Genomic DNA, 15,231 nt, shown 5'->3' on the forward strand with positions numbered 1-15,231 from the left:
ATGAGTATAGGTCGATCTAAACTGCTGAAAACTGGGAAAGTTATAATTCTCTTTTCACCACAATTATGAACAGAGAAATTAACTTAATGGAATCATTTTTTGTCCTCAGCGACTGAAACACATACATTCATATGATTTTTTTCTTTTTTATAGAAATTTTATTGTGGTTTTTTATTGTAATTTTTATTGTGATTAAGTGATTACATAAATTTCACAGTATTTTGGGATAGTAATACTCAGTTACTAAGTCACAAACATGTTCTAACTTTCATGGGGCAAATTGTCTTTACCTTGGTCTATAAAATTTAAGAGTTCTATGAGCTTTGATAATACAGTTATTTCTTCCACATCCGGTGATATGTACATTTATTTCCATTTACATAGTGTCAGCTGTTCCCTCTTTCCCACTCATTCATATGAACTTTTGAATTGCCATTATTTATTTCTTATTTTGTGGAAACATCCTTGCCAATAGAGCAAACAAATTTTAACTCTGTTATGAAAAAGAACAGAAGATTATGTGTTTTGCAATTAGCTTTGATGGCTCAATTGCATATAGACATGTTATATTTGAAAAAAAAAAGAACAGAATACAGATATTAAATACTGAAAAAATAAGTTTATCACAGTTTATTATATTTAAAAATTTAGCAAGTTTGTAGCCAGCAGCAGTTGCAGTACAATTTCAGGTGCGATTGGGAATTCAGGAATCTCAGCAGAGCTGCTAGTATAATAACCCTGATAGGATACACATACATATTTTTGATATCATATCCAATGGCTCTTTCTAAAATTGATCTCATTGATTTCATTCCCATCTAGCTGAATTGGGCCACTCAACATGGTTTATATTTCTCCTGATATTAAGGCATGCTCTCTTTTTACAACAAATGTGACCATCAGTAGATTTTAATTTAAAATACATGGAGATCACAGTCTTCACAGTCATCAGGTTTTTTCCTTTCCATCCATTATGTTCTTAGAAAATTCTACCCTGATTCCACAGAAACTAGTATTTCTTGCAAGTCCTGCAGTTAGTGTAGCTGTGTATCTCTGACACTCATATAATTTTTGTATAGATTTAGTTGGAATGTATAGATATGATCCAACTATATAAAAATCATTGTATGTTATTCGTAGTTCTGTCTTTAAGTGTCTATCTTTTTGTTAAAGCATATTTAAAATATTGGCAGTCCATGTCCAATTTTGTCTCTGTGGCAATACAAAAGTAACCAATTTAGGAGGTGACCAGAGTCACCATATTTGCCCATAAAGACCAGTGAAAAACAAAACAAACAAAACTGAGCTAAACCAAAATGGCAAATTTCTCAGTGTCTTGGAGATTGTTTCCTGTACATCTTACAAGAATAGAAAATGCCAGTGTCATGTGGGTTAAAATACATTAATTCCACATAAAGCACTCTACAAAAGGAAAGGATATTTGATTTGTATGGCTTTAAAGTTTTAACAGATGAGTCTATCCCTGAGAGGCCGCAGACCATTTACCATCTCTAGATTGATTTCTTTCAGTGCTGAAGGCTTGATGGTACTTTGTAGCACAGTTCATTGTGAGTAGAATGATGCTTCAAATACACATTAACTAAAGAGTCTTCAGAGGCTGTGTTAAAGAGATGAAACTGAGTGGCAGAGAGGATAGTAGAACCAAGTAGGAAGTGAAATTCTTGATGGGATTTATACAAATAAAACAGTGAAAATAGGAATTTCAAAGTTTTCTTTGTAGGCATTGGTATGATCAAATAGCTTTGTGGTTAGGGTATTATCAATTTTTTTGAAGAGAACTGTAGTACATTTTAATGTTCCCCCCATGTATTAAACATATTGTTTGAAGTTTTGAGTTTGTAGAATGGCTACATTTGAAAGATGGATAACCTATTTGACAAAAACTGACATCAATTAAAGGAAACACAATCTATTTTTTTGAAAATCTTTAGTGAAATTTTAAATGATGTGGGAACTTCAAGAGAAAGTAATTCAGTAATTCAGGAAGCAATACTGTATCAGTAGTTATCTCTGGATGTGGAAATTTTAGATCATTTCAATCTTCTTTAATTCTTTTATATACTCTCCATATATATGAAAATGTGATTAATTTAAAGAGGAAAGGTAGTTAGGAAAGTTGTCAATCAGATTTTCTGTCTATTTTAAGAGTTAACTTTCAAGCAGAAAGGCTGAAGGCTATGAAATTTTTTTTGAACAGAACCAAATAAAGCAAGGGAATGTGGGAATTAACTTAATTTTTCATGATAATCATTCTCAAATTAGTTCATATCAAATAGCTTATTTGAAGGTCAAAAATTAACCTAAACTTTAATTATTTTGTTCATTGTATTCTGATAATACTATTAGGTAATTTTCCAAGTTTCTTTGTTACTCTTAGTTGCAACATATATATGCAGTGTGTGTGTGTGTGTGTGTGTGTGTGTGTGTGTGTTGTGTGTGTGTGTGTGTGTGTGTGTTGGGGTAGGAGAGAATCTTTTTAACTTGCAGTTTGATTTTTCATTCCATGGCTTATTTACTCAGAGTTCTTCATATTGGTTTTGTTCTTTTCTAAACTTTTTCTGTGGTCATCTACCAACATGAATAATTTGTATTCAGAGTTTGCATGCTCACTCTGCTTTCTCAAAGACAAGTTCCTCAAAGTTTAATACTTACTTTTTTTTTTTTTTTACTATTCCCCTATCAACATAGACACTAGGAAAAATATATAGCATTATTAAACTTGATGTTGATTGCAATATTCTGCAAGGTAAACAAAGCAAGCTCCAGTGTTAGTCTTTTCAATCTTCATGGAAGTTGGCTCAGTGGTAGAGTGCTTGCCTTGCATGCATGAGGCCCTGGGTTCGATTCCTCAGTACCACATAAGCAGAAAATAGCCAGAAGTGGCGCTGTGGCTCAAGTGGTAGGGCGCTAGCCTTGAGCTGAAGAGCTGAGGGACAGCACCCAGGCCCAGAGTTCAGCCCCCACAACTAACAAAAAAAACAAAAAACAAAAAAAATTCATTCCTTTACTGTACAATTAAACTTTTTCGTTCCTGAAGTATACCTTATTTTATTCTGGCTTAAAGTTAATCTTGAACCACAGTTTTACCTTTTAATTTATATGGATCTCTAGTCCATATAAGATAGAAAATGAAATGAAAACAAGTAAGGTTAGCACACAACAAAATGTGTCAAATTGTGGGAGTTGCTACCCTACTTTGAATCATTTGCTATTTTATATTGAACCAGAAAATGTGCCAATTAAAATATAAAATAAAAACCAACCTCCATTACCTTCAGGATACTTGTGCTTTGCCTCATGAAAATAATTAGTTTCCCACTTTATTCGCAGCTCTACTGTCTGTATCTTATTTTCAAAATGAAATCTTAACCCTTGAATATAAAAAGAAAATAATATTTGAATTAGAAATTAATTTCACCTAAATAAGTAAGTTAAATAAAAATTTGTGAAAAGTATTGAGCATAGTATTTGGATTAAAATTTACATATGATATCATTATGTAATATTTTCATCATTATGTATATAAATATACAAGCATGAAACTAGATTGAAAAATAAAGTATGCATAAAGAAAAAGAAAACATTGAAATTAATTTACATATTAAAATATATTACAAATAAATTAAAATATGAAAGCTAGCTTTGTGCAATTAACAAATCTATTTCAAAAACGAAAAAGAGACAAACAGAACAAAACACATCAACAAATAAGAAAACAAACACAATATATAGCCCAGATTTATAGAAATGAGTATAATACACAATGAAGTATGGTCTTTTAAGATATGAGAACCTTCCACTTCTATCGTCACACGTTGATACATACTTTATCAGAATTAAAAAAACAATAATTTGAAGCTTAACTGATTAAAGGGGTAACATGGGAACTCTTGATTTAAAGTAGCACAAAAACACATTAAAAAATACTAACAAATGCAACACAATCTCGCTTAAACATCCTGGAGTGAGTTTTCTCCATGCTGGAGTGAATTTGTTTGTTTGCTGATGGATCCAACTGAAGTTACCCTGTGGGTGGTTTTGTGTCACTCTTTTATCTTCCTAGAGTTCTTGTTTTCATTTCTAGATAATCTGCTGTCTTTGACAAGTTTTCCTCTTGTGGGATTTCTTTTTATACATTAATGTTTATTAAAGTTAAATTGTACATAGTAGAGTTTCAACATGGCATTTCCACACATGCATATAATGAACTTTGATCACATTCACCTATTATTACTTTTCTTAAGCCTTAACTTCACCAGTCTCTCACTCCTTTTCTTTTTTCTTTTTAGTTCTTAGTAGTCTCCCTTGTGCTTACATGGTCTTGGTTGTTTGTCTTTTTTATTTTATTTTTGATATTTTATATTCTTTATAACTTCCACAAATGATATGCTAGTTACTTTTGTGATAGTGGCTTATTTTCATTAGCGTGATGATCTGGATTGCTATTTATATTCAAGCAGATGATATAGTTTCTCTCTTCGTTGCATCTAAATAATAAATAATAAATGATCTATAGTGTATATTTAACACATTCTTTTTCATGTTGACTGTCTATGGGTGCCTAGGTTGATTACATAATTTGGCTATTGTGAATTGTGCTGCAATGAGAAATAGTGCTACAATAACCATGAGTGTGCATGTATCTCCAATGTATGCTGAGAGGTAGGTGTGTGTGTGTGTGTGTGTGTGTGTGTGTGTGTGTGTGTGTGTGTGTGAGTGTGTGTGAGTGTGTGTGTGGTTAAGCCAGATCTGGGGCTTGAATTCAAGTCCTAGGCACTGTCCTTGACCTTTTTTGCTCAAGGCTATTTTTCTCTGGTACTTGAATCACAGTTCCACTCCCAGCTTATTAGATACTTAGTTGGAGATAAAAATTCTTGTGGAATTTCCTGCCTGATCTGGCTGTGAATCACAATTCTTAGATTCCAGTTTCTTGACTAGCTAGATTTATAAGCGTGAACCACTGTCACCCTAGCTGTATGCTGACTTTTAATACTTTTTGTATAAACCCAAAATTCATATGGCTAGATCAGATAGGGTTTCTAGGTTTATTTTATTTTTTATTTTGGCATCCTAAAGTTTAAACTCAGGGCTTTCACTTGCTGGACAAACATTCTGTCACAGGTGTCATACCTTCAGTCCTATTTAGTTTTAAGTTCTTTTCTTTAATGGTAGATTCTCACATTTTGTACCAACCCAGCCTGGAAATGTGATCCACTTACCTCTAGATAATACATAGCTGGAACAATAGACGTGCCACCATGCCAAGTTTATTTGCTGATATGAAGTCTGACTAACATTTTGCCCTAGTTGGCTTCAAACCTCACTCTTGCTGTTCTGTCTTCTGAATGGCTAAGATTATAGGCATGAGCCACCATATTCTTTTTTTTTTTTGAGGAATTCCACAGTGTCTATACTAGTTTATATTCCAACCGTAGTGAAAAAGATTTCCAATCCCCCTTGCAGACTTCTTATATTTTCATATTATTCATCTAGACAAGTTTCTCCATATTTCATATATAACAGTTTACATTGCTATTTATGATATTTGTAAATAGAATTCTCTACCCCCCTGAGATATTTTATTGCTTTGGTATGCAAAAAGTAATCTTATGCTTAGCTAAAAAAGTAAAGATATAACATTTTTGAACTTGAACTATCAGGCATGCTATGAATCAGCAGTTCTTTATGCAAAGGTAATTATAAATGAAGGAATGATAAATTGATAGAATCCAAAATCACTGAATATTTAAGTTTGTCCTAGATTTTTCTTTAAATATACTTAAGCTTTTAAAATAAGATTTTTTTTTCGGTAGGCAATGTGGCTAAAACACATAATTTTAATTATTTAGGAGGCAAAGCTCTAAGGATTGAAGTTGGAAGCTAGTACTGGTAACAAAGTTCCTGAGACTCCATCTCAACCAATGGTTCAGTGTAGTGGCATACATACCTGTCATCCACAAAGAGGCACATAGACACAAGTAGAAGAATTGCAGCCCAGGCCTTCTGAGGCACCAAGTGATATCTATCTCAAAATAACCAGAAGGAGTTGTAAACATGGCTCAGTTGGTCTGCCTTGCACTCTATCCCAAGTACTGAGAAAAAAGAATCAGGATATGAATGTATGTATTTTACAAATTATAAGTCATAAGATAGGTATTGTGATAGTTTGCTTGAAAGCAAATATTTATTTTTCATTTCTAGTACAGAAAAATAGTTGCTCTATAATAAATGAAGAACAAATGCAAAATGGTACCTTTGTATTCTTTCATGTTGTATGCCATTTCATGTACTATTTTTCTTTTTGTAAACATCTTTTAGAAAGCTAGCTATCTAACATATCTATAAAAATTGACAGTACAGAAGTATGCAGCATGTCTTGGCTGTAAAATTTTACTTAAGTTTAATGAAATTCTTGCTTCAGAGTATGAGTATCTAAAGAACTATATGTATAATATTTTCAATGTGATAACTTACAGTCACTTAAATTAAAATTGTAATTTTTGCCTGTTTTCTGTTCTTTTCACATGTTTATACCTGTAGCAAGACCTTGACCCAAAATAATTATTAAATAATGAAGTTTAAATAAACATTTTGGGCTTTATTTCTAAAGATGTTTATTAAATATGTCTGAGGGCAGAGTTGGGGTTCTTTGTCTAAAATTCTTCAGTAACCTCATGAACTACTTTGTCATTTTGAGGGACAGATAGATGTAAAGCAGCAAGCAGAGAACATTCTTTCATCTTCCACATCTGAGCCTTTAAAAAGAACCGCATTGGTTTCATATAATTTATATAATAAGAATATACATAAAATTTCATTTGATGAAAGAATTGCAGGAGTAGGAAATGTCTGAATATTACTGTATTATTTTAGCACAGCTAGAAAGAAAAAAATCATAGAAGATTACTGCATCTCTACTGAGAGCTTTGAGATGTGATCATACTTACTTAAAAAGCAAGGTCAAAACCTCACAGATCACTGTGTATTTTACTATATCCAGTTCTAGAAAGCTAAGGTTACTGTTAACAAAAGTTTTGACTAATACTAAATTTTGACCATGCCTTAGAGAAATATGAAATAATGAATAATCAATAAGCAAATCCTCTTTGATCTCCTTTCTTAATAGAGAAACAGCAAGAAAATTCAAATTGATAATTTCTGAAAACATTAGTACGCTTTCTCTTACTAGAATGTTGAAAGCACAGAGAGAATGCCACTCACCATCAAACTAGCCAATCTTTAAAAACCTTACTTACCCCAGGAAAGATCCAAGATGATCCAAAATTGCACAATAGCTAATTAAATTGAATTATGAACAGGAAAAATGACTGAATACAGCAAGGTTACTTTAACGGGTCAGTCAAGGGCTAGGTGATTACCATACAAATTGTGAGGCTGAAATCCGCTAAAAGGGCAACAAAAGTGCTTATATAGAGTAACGTGCTGGCTTTGAAGCTGGGCACTCCAGAAGAGAAACACTGGTCAGTTCTCCACTTCTTTTGTAAGAAATTGTACTTGTAAGACATTGGGACAGAGCAGGAAGCGGGTGAGGGCTCTGATGTCCTTGGAAGTTCAGCAGGCATACATGCAAGAAGCGATGATCTGGCCTTGCAGGAAAGATTGATCACCACCAGTATCCACCTCCTCTAATGGGAAGCAAAGGCTTAGAATCATTGGCAGTGGGCAGCAACTAGTCTTTCTTCCTGACAGAGCTAAGCTTTGTGTGGAAAGCTAAGAGCAGGCACTTTCTATCAGAAAACTGTCTTAAGTAATGAGAAAGAGTGGCTTGACCCTTATAGAAGAAGATCAGGAGATTACCCCACAGCACCATAGACACAAAGCAGTGATTGCCTGCGGTAGGAGCAAAGCAAGAAGGATGGGAAACTATCACTCTTGAGGCTCACATGGATGCATCTTTTGATAAGACTGGAGCTATGCTAGGAGAACAGGCGCTTACCATGGCCCCAGCTAACAAGAAAAGCATTCCACCACTCTGAGGGGTAAAGGGTTAAGAGGGATTCCCTTCATGCAACACGAGTGCGGGGACTGGAGCCGGAATCTTGAGAAACACGGACGAGGATTTGAAGCCACATTCTTAGCATGTAGAAAGATCAGATCTTTCCTATCAGTTGGGCAGTATTGAGAAAAATGGATCAGCCATCCACAGTACAGAATTGAACTCTGCGCATCCTGAGCAGTTGAAGTTTTTCCTCCCTTGGAACCACATATCCACAAATACCAAGCACCTACCATGGTACAGGTGAAGTTTTAATACTATCTTCCTGTTTCCTTTTGCCTCAGTGCACCTACACTGCCTACTGCTTGCTTGCCTATGACAGCTGTTCAGTAGGTACTGTGTGACCCTCATCTTGTATTGTTAATTCTTAACAGAAACTAGTTCTTTCTGTAGAGCAGCAGTCTTTGTGGTTATTCTTGCTTGTATATGACCATCATGACAGCGAGCTTTTATTGTAATCGTTTGATTCTTTAGTTTCATCAGAGGGATATTAAGCTTAGATTTGTTTAGATGCTATTTACTCTAATGCTGATGAAGATTCTCTTTATGAGTACTTCTTTTTATTGTCCTTTTTATGGTTATGTAGGTTTTCAAGGGGATATTTTACTGGTGGCAAAATATGACTTTTTTATAGCTAATGCACATTTTTATCTTACTACTATCAGGTTTCTATTTGGATGTTTGAATTTCTATTTTCCTTTTAAAAGGTGAGAGAATTACAAAGAAGTTTATGCTTAGAACAATGAACATTTAATGAAAATATGGAATTTAATGAAATGCTTTATAAGATTGTGTCTTGGAATATCTTCTTGTGTCAATTATGTTGGAATTTCCAATTAGGAGTGCTAAAGGTAGACACAAATTTGATTGCAACATTTGCTGACAAGCCAAGTATTTAGGTTTTTTTTTTATATATATATTGAAAGTACACAGTTGATATTGGCCAGTGTCCTATTGGAGAATTTTTTTTTTCACGAGATTTAATTCTCTGAGAGTTTTATATTTGACAAGTAAGTTTCCTTGGCTTACATATATTTATTTAGTCCCACCTCATATGACATAACTTTTTAAAGAAAAAAATAAATTATTGGACAACTATCAATTATTCTAAGCTATTGCTTAAAGTAGTACAACAGTAAGTCTAAATTTTCTTATATTTTATGTTATAATAAAAGAATTTATGTTGTAATAACAAGTTAAATGAGTCTCAGGAAAATAATATAGCTTGTGTGTGTGTGTATGTGTGTGTGTGTGTGTGTGTGTGTGTGTGTGTGTGTGTGTGTGTGTCTGGTGGTTCTGAGCTTTTTTGCTTAAGGCTTTCATTCTACTACTTAAGGCATGGTTCCATGTCTGGCTCTGAGGTGGCTAATGGTAGAAAAAGTCTCACAGCCTTTCCTACCTGGACTGACTTTGGACCATGATCCACATATCTCAGCCTCTTGAATTGCTGAGATTACAGGAGTGAGCCACCAGTACCTGTGACTATGATAAATTCTTTTCAGAACTCATTAAATATTTTAACATATAACTAATAAATAACATAGCAAAGACAAACTGTTTTCTCAATGTTCCAGTACAGATTAACTTGTACAAAAATAAAAGCTGAGGTTATTCTAGTTTTAATTGCTGTGCATTTGTGTGAAATTAAAACTATAAAAATCTATATTATTTGCTGAGTCAAAATATCAAGTATAGTTTTATATATTATCTGTTAAATGTAATTTTAAAGTTTCTCATAGAATATCCTATGAAATTAAATAAATATTCAACATCATCCCATACAATAAATGGTATTCTTGAATGCCCTTTACCAATGAATAATTATACATTTATTGAAATGTGACAAAATGAAGAGTATTTAGTGTTCTTACACATAAATAACATAAATGGCTAATAATCTATAATATGTCTTATATACAGAATCTCCAAGGAAAGCACTCAAATTACACATTTCAGGTTTTCCTTCACATTTTTAAGCAAATAATTTGAAAGTGTCTTATTTGTTTTTTAAATGAATTCAAATATTTCCATAGATGGCCACAAAAAGAGCTTATTAACTTAAATAATCATTACTATTATAAGTGTTAATGTTTTAAATTTTATATTATCTAATTCTTTTCTAACTTTTAGAAAAAAAATTACCAATCTTGCCACAAGCATTATAGCAGTCTCAATATGAAAATTTTCAGGACCATTTTTAGGCTTCATGTTTTGTTTTGTTTTTAATTTAGTTACTGTCTGCAGTAAAGAATATATGTAAAAATATAGCATTTCTGAAATACCAAACACCCCAAGGTGGTGCTATTGATACTTCAAGGTAACTGACTTTGCACTGTAATAGGGATCATTTCAGTATAGTTTTCTGTAAATTTTCAGTAGCTTAAATAACAAACATCTGGAAATAGCATAATTAAGCACAGTTCTATTATGAATATGTCAACCAATAGTCACAATACAACTACTACCTATAATTTCACATTTATTTTTAGTATATTTTATGGAATGGTATTATAGAAACTACATACAATATGAACAGATAAAATGCAATAATATAGTGCAACAAAAGCATACATATTACTCTGTTCATAGAAATTTTATTGAAAGCATTGCATTACTGAACAAACTGCATTCCTTCACACTAAAATTGTAGTTTTTTGAGCAGACCAAACAATATGTTTGACCTTGAATATGAGGAAAATTCACTTATTTTTTCACTTAGAAATATTTCCAGTTCTGGTATTGCTGTTTTGCATATTATTATTTACAAGTCCAAGGATAGCGTGACGTTTTTCTTCAACTCTGTCTTCACTAAAAATTGTCACACAATGAGATGCTACGGGTGCTGTGGTGAATAGAGATGCTGAAGTTAGGGCTACGTGACCTTAGTTGAATTATTTAAGCTTGCTGGCAAGCTTTATTATTGGTAAAATGAGATGATAATATCTTATTATAGAATTAAATATATGTAATATGTTGAAGTTTTTCCTGGTGAATACTTATAATCATAATCTTTATCCTCATGTCTTCCTCATCATACCATAGATATCATAACCCTGTAATTTAGGCCAGAATAGTTCTGATGTTTTTGTTACATCTGGCTTATAGTGTATCTTACCCTTTTTGGATATGCAATATTTATCTTATTCTGTAGACACATTTCTGTTTGTTGATATAGGAACACATTTTCTGCTTGTTTTAATTTGCTTGGTTATGTGTTTTTCTCACATTAAGCACTATTAGTATGTTCACAGGAAACCTTTGCTTCAATGTCATATTTATTTTTCTTAATATGCCTTCTACCATGTTTGTAAAATATATTTCTGCTGATAGTGAACTGATGTTTTCCTTAGGCTTAAAGTATTTTTCTTTAATTGCTGGATGTTAGTGTTCCAGGTTGTAGAATAATTGGAAGGTAGATTTCCTCTTCCAATATCCTAAATCTCTATTATTTTTTCACTTCCATACTTAAAAAAAATCTCCATTAGTTCCTCTGTATATAAGAAATGTGTATGTTTCCTTTGGCTGCCTTCTCTATTTTGAATATATTATATCCTGGGCATGCATGATGCTTTCTCTTTGTCCCACATATTTCTTCTTCCTATCCTTCCTTCTTTTTTTTATTTCCTTGTGCATTTACTCTGCATATTTTTCTTTGTTCTGCAGTTCGGTATTATTTTTTGTTATTAAATTTTTTTATTAGGTACCAGTGGCTCATGCCTGTAATCCCAGCTACTCTGGAGGCTGAAATATTAGAACTGTGGATTTAAGCCAGACTGGGAAGAGAAGTCTGTGAAACTCTTATCTCTAATCAGTAACCAACAATAGCCAGAAGTGGAACTGTAGCTAAAATCCCAGAGCAACAATCCTGAGCAAAGAAAGCTCAGGAACAACACCCAGGCTTTGAGTTCAAGCCCAGTACTGGCACAAGAAAAAAAAAAGCATATTTTTCCCCCAAATACTTAATTACCTCCATAGCCAGATGTCTTTCTGGATTTCAATAATGGTATTAGACTATTAATATTACACATACTGTCCTCCTTTTGTGTTTTTTAAATATTTTGCCTGCATAATTTTTGATGACATATTAACATTAAAAATTTCTTGCTTATGTTGAAACAAGTCCATCAAAAGTTTCTTAGTATGTCTTTAGATACATTCTTCATATTCTCATATCTCAGATAACATGTCTCCTTTGTACAATATTGCAAAAGTTATCCATGAAAATCATTTACATTTTATTATTGTTGTCCAAATCCCTTGTTAATACTTAACATACTGTTAATATCAAAACAGATCCTCTTTCTTTATATCTTAAAAGTATTGCTCATCTTGTTATAGTTTTTGTGTATTTCATAATTTTTATTAAAAGTTGTACAGGAAGGAGAGTAGAAATTGATAAAGAGTATTTGTGACTTAGACATAGCTCTTTGAAGCTTGACCATTACTCTATTTAGACAATGTAGTCTATAATTGAGTCAGAATAGACAGAAGTAGAGAATGGATTGTGTTTGCCTGGCATAATTGTTATTCTTGATTACAAGATTCTATTTTCTCAGCCTTACCTTTTGCATAGCTCAGGGTATGTGGGCTGCAGGAACTTTTCCCACTGTTACTATTTCTAAACTGCTGTCTGATTCTCCTTTTTCCTCTAAGTCTGTATTTATTTCAAAGTCAGAGTCTGTCAAAGCATTTACCTACTCCTCAAACTTAGAATTCTGTCAAATATAATTCACAGCTTTCTAGTTTGTCCTGGGCCTAGGTGGGAGTTCTCTGTTGTCTTTCTTTTGCCACAGTCTCAGTCAAACTTGTATTCAGAGTCTCACAGGTGGGACAACTTTATAGACTTCTATATCTGTATACATCATATATCCTAGAGCTAGAGTCAGTTTCTTGTTAAAAGACTGGATGTTTTTCCTTCTCCGCTATGCATAATCATAATAGGTATATGCCTCTTATCTGGGGATAGAATGATCTCTGCCTAGTAGTTTATGATTTCATTGATTTTATTTTATTTTTCTTGTAGGGGATAAATATCTAGGCAATCCCTCATATTTTTGCTGCAGCAACATGTCAAATATTTACTGCTACAGGCTTTCAACTTGATTGATATAGGCTTAATTTCCTTCATATTTTGCTAAATATAAAGAAGGTCATAGAGTGGGTGCACATATTTTGTGTGTATCTGCATTATCAGCTTAGTGACTGTCACACAAGTCTTTAGTGATTTGTTCAGCATTTTAAAAGAATTCAACCTAGAATATCACCCACTCTGGAATCTTGCATATATTCCCAAGGTCCCCTTAAAGAATCTAAAATTCTTTAGATCTCAGACTAATTGGTTACCTTACTTTTGTGGCTGATTTGAGATACTTTCCATCTTTATGATTTTCTATTGAAACCCAAAGTCTTGTATTGACTGACTGGCTAGGAAAATCCAGTAAATTGGTTTTATAGACTATCACTTGATGCAAGGGTAATTTAATTTAATTTTACTGTAATAGCTATGACTCTAAAATTTCTAATTTTTTATTCTAAAAAGACTTACATAGGAAAAGGAAACCATTTATTAAATTGTATGCAAAAAGTTTAGAAACTTATTTTAGTAACCAACTAGATTGAGGCATCCATATGGCAAAGAGATGACATTAGGTCCATAAACTATGTGGGCTTCATTTTCAAAGAGATTATTCTCTTTTAGTGCCATAAAGTCTGTCAGCCAAATTGCTAACTTCCACATAAATTCATGTATAGCAGCAAAGATGGCATCTTTTACTAAGTTTTGTAGTAAAATTTGTGGTCTTCACAGTCATTTGATTTTATGCCAATCTTGAGTACAATTATGGTGACCAGGAAACAGAATGTTCTCAAGGACTAAAACACACATCACACATTTCTTCAAAAATCTATATATTACTGTAAAAAAAACAACACATACATAGGGGGTTTATTATATTGGCTTACATTGATTGGAGGCCATGTACATGCCTGAGAGCCAGAGAACCTGGAAGTTGCTCAATTCAAGAAGCTTGCAGCTCAGAACAAGGGAGATCAATGACACAGTCTTAGCCCAAAGCCTGGGAGTCTCTGGAGTCAATAATGAGACTGTGCTAAGAAAATGAAGAAGCTAGATTCTGATGTCTACGTGCAATGGCAACAGCAATGTATGCATTTCCTCAGGAAGAATGGAGTAGGCACACACTTAATGGCTTTCTTTTCTACTTTCATTCTTTCTGAACCTTGAGATTCACTTGAGCATTTCCTCCTTAGATGCTTTTCAATATGTTAGTAGTTACTGGAAACAACCCCAGAGGCACACCCTAGGAGTTTTCTTTGTTTTAGTGAACCTGGAGGCATCTCTTAATTCAGTCAAATTGAGAACTATCACATATTACCAACTCATAATGAAGGAAAAGTGTATCTCCACATATTGTTGGTTGCATCAACCAAAGCTAAGATGTGAATTACCAGAGTCATATTGTTTTGGGGCTTTGTGTGCTACTTAAATAATACACTCAAATTAACAAATGGTTTATGAAACTATCATAGTTTTCTTTTTCCCTTATAATACTCTTAAAGAAACAACATGGGCAGAGCCAGAGATTTTTTTCCAGATCAACATTAATTTAATAAATGTTCAAATTTTAGAATATCTAGGTGATCAAATGTAATGTTGTGAGACCATGACACTTATTTCTTGGCTAAACTTCAATGAGAAAATGTTTTTCTTTAGATGGGCAATGAACCTGAACTTTTTTGACCATTTGTATGTTTGGTATCTTTTCTAGCAACTTACTTTTATTGTTTATACTTTATTACAGCCTTTAAGCTTTCTTTTTTAAAATTATTTTTAACATTTTTTCTTATTATTTTCTTTAAGTAGTTATACTAAGAAATTCACATTCTATAAAACAGTTATATGAATACAAAGTGTCTGACAACATTGTCACCCATCGCTCCTAACCCATGATATATTCTTTATTAAGTTTTTTATTATGAAAATACCCTACAGAGGGGTTACAATTACAGGAGCAATGTAATGAGTACATTTATTATCAAGCATTGTTGCCTCTGACTTTTTTGTTTTCCCTTCCCATCCCTGTCCTCACAACTCCCCTCACCCCCATGTCAAAGTTGTAAAGCTTTTTGACATAGCCTCTTATACCTTAAACTGTTGCAATGGGTCCACCTGCATC

The 15,231-nt window shown here is 33.0% G+C and overlaps 1 pseudogene; it reads right to left on the minus strand.

Annotated features, from left to right (window-relative positions):
- Positions 1-639: 639 nt before the first annotated feature.
- Positions 640-925, minus strand: LOC122117288 (annotated as a pseudogene).
- Positions 926-15,231: the final 14,306 nt, after the last annotated feature.

Source organism: Dipodomys spectabilis, unplaced genomic scaffold, assembly GCF_019054845.1.
Source record: "Dipodomys spectabilis isolate Male_0828 unplaced genomic scaffold, ASM1905484v1 ptg000140l, whole genome shotgun sequence".
Taxonomy (NCBI): Eukaryota; Metazoa; Chordata; class Mammalia; order Rodentia; family Heteromyidae; genus Dipodomys; species Dipodomys spectabilis.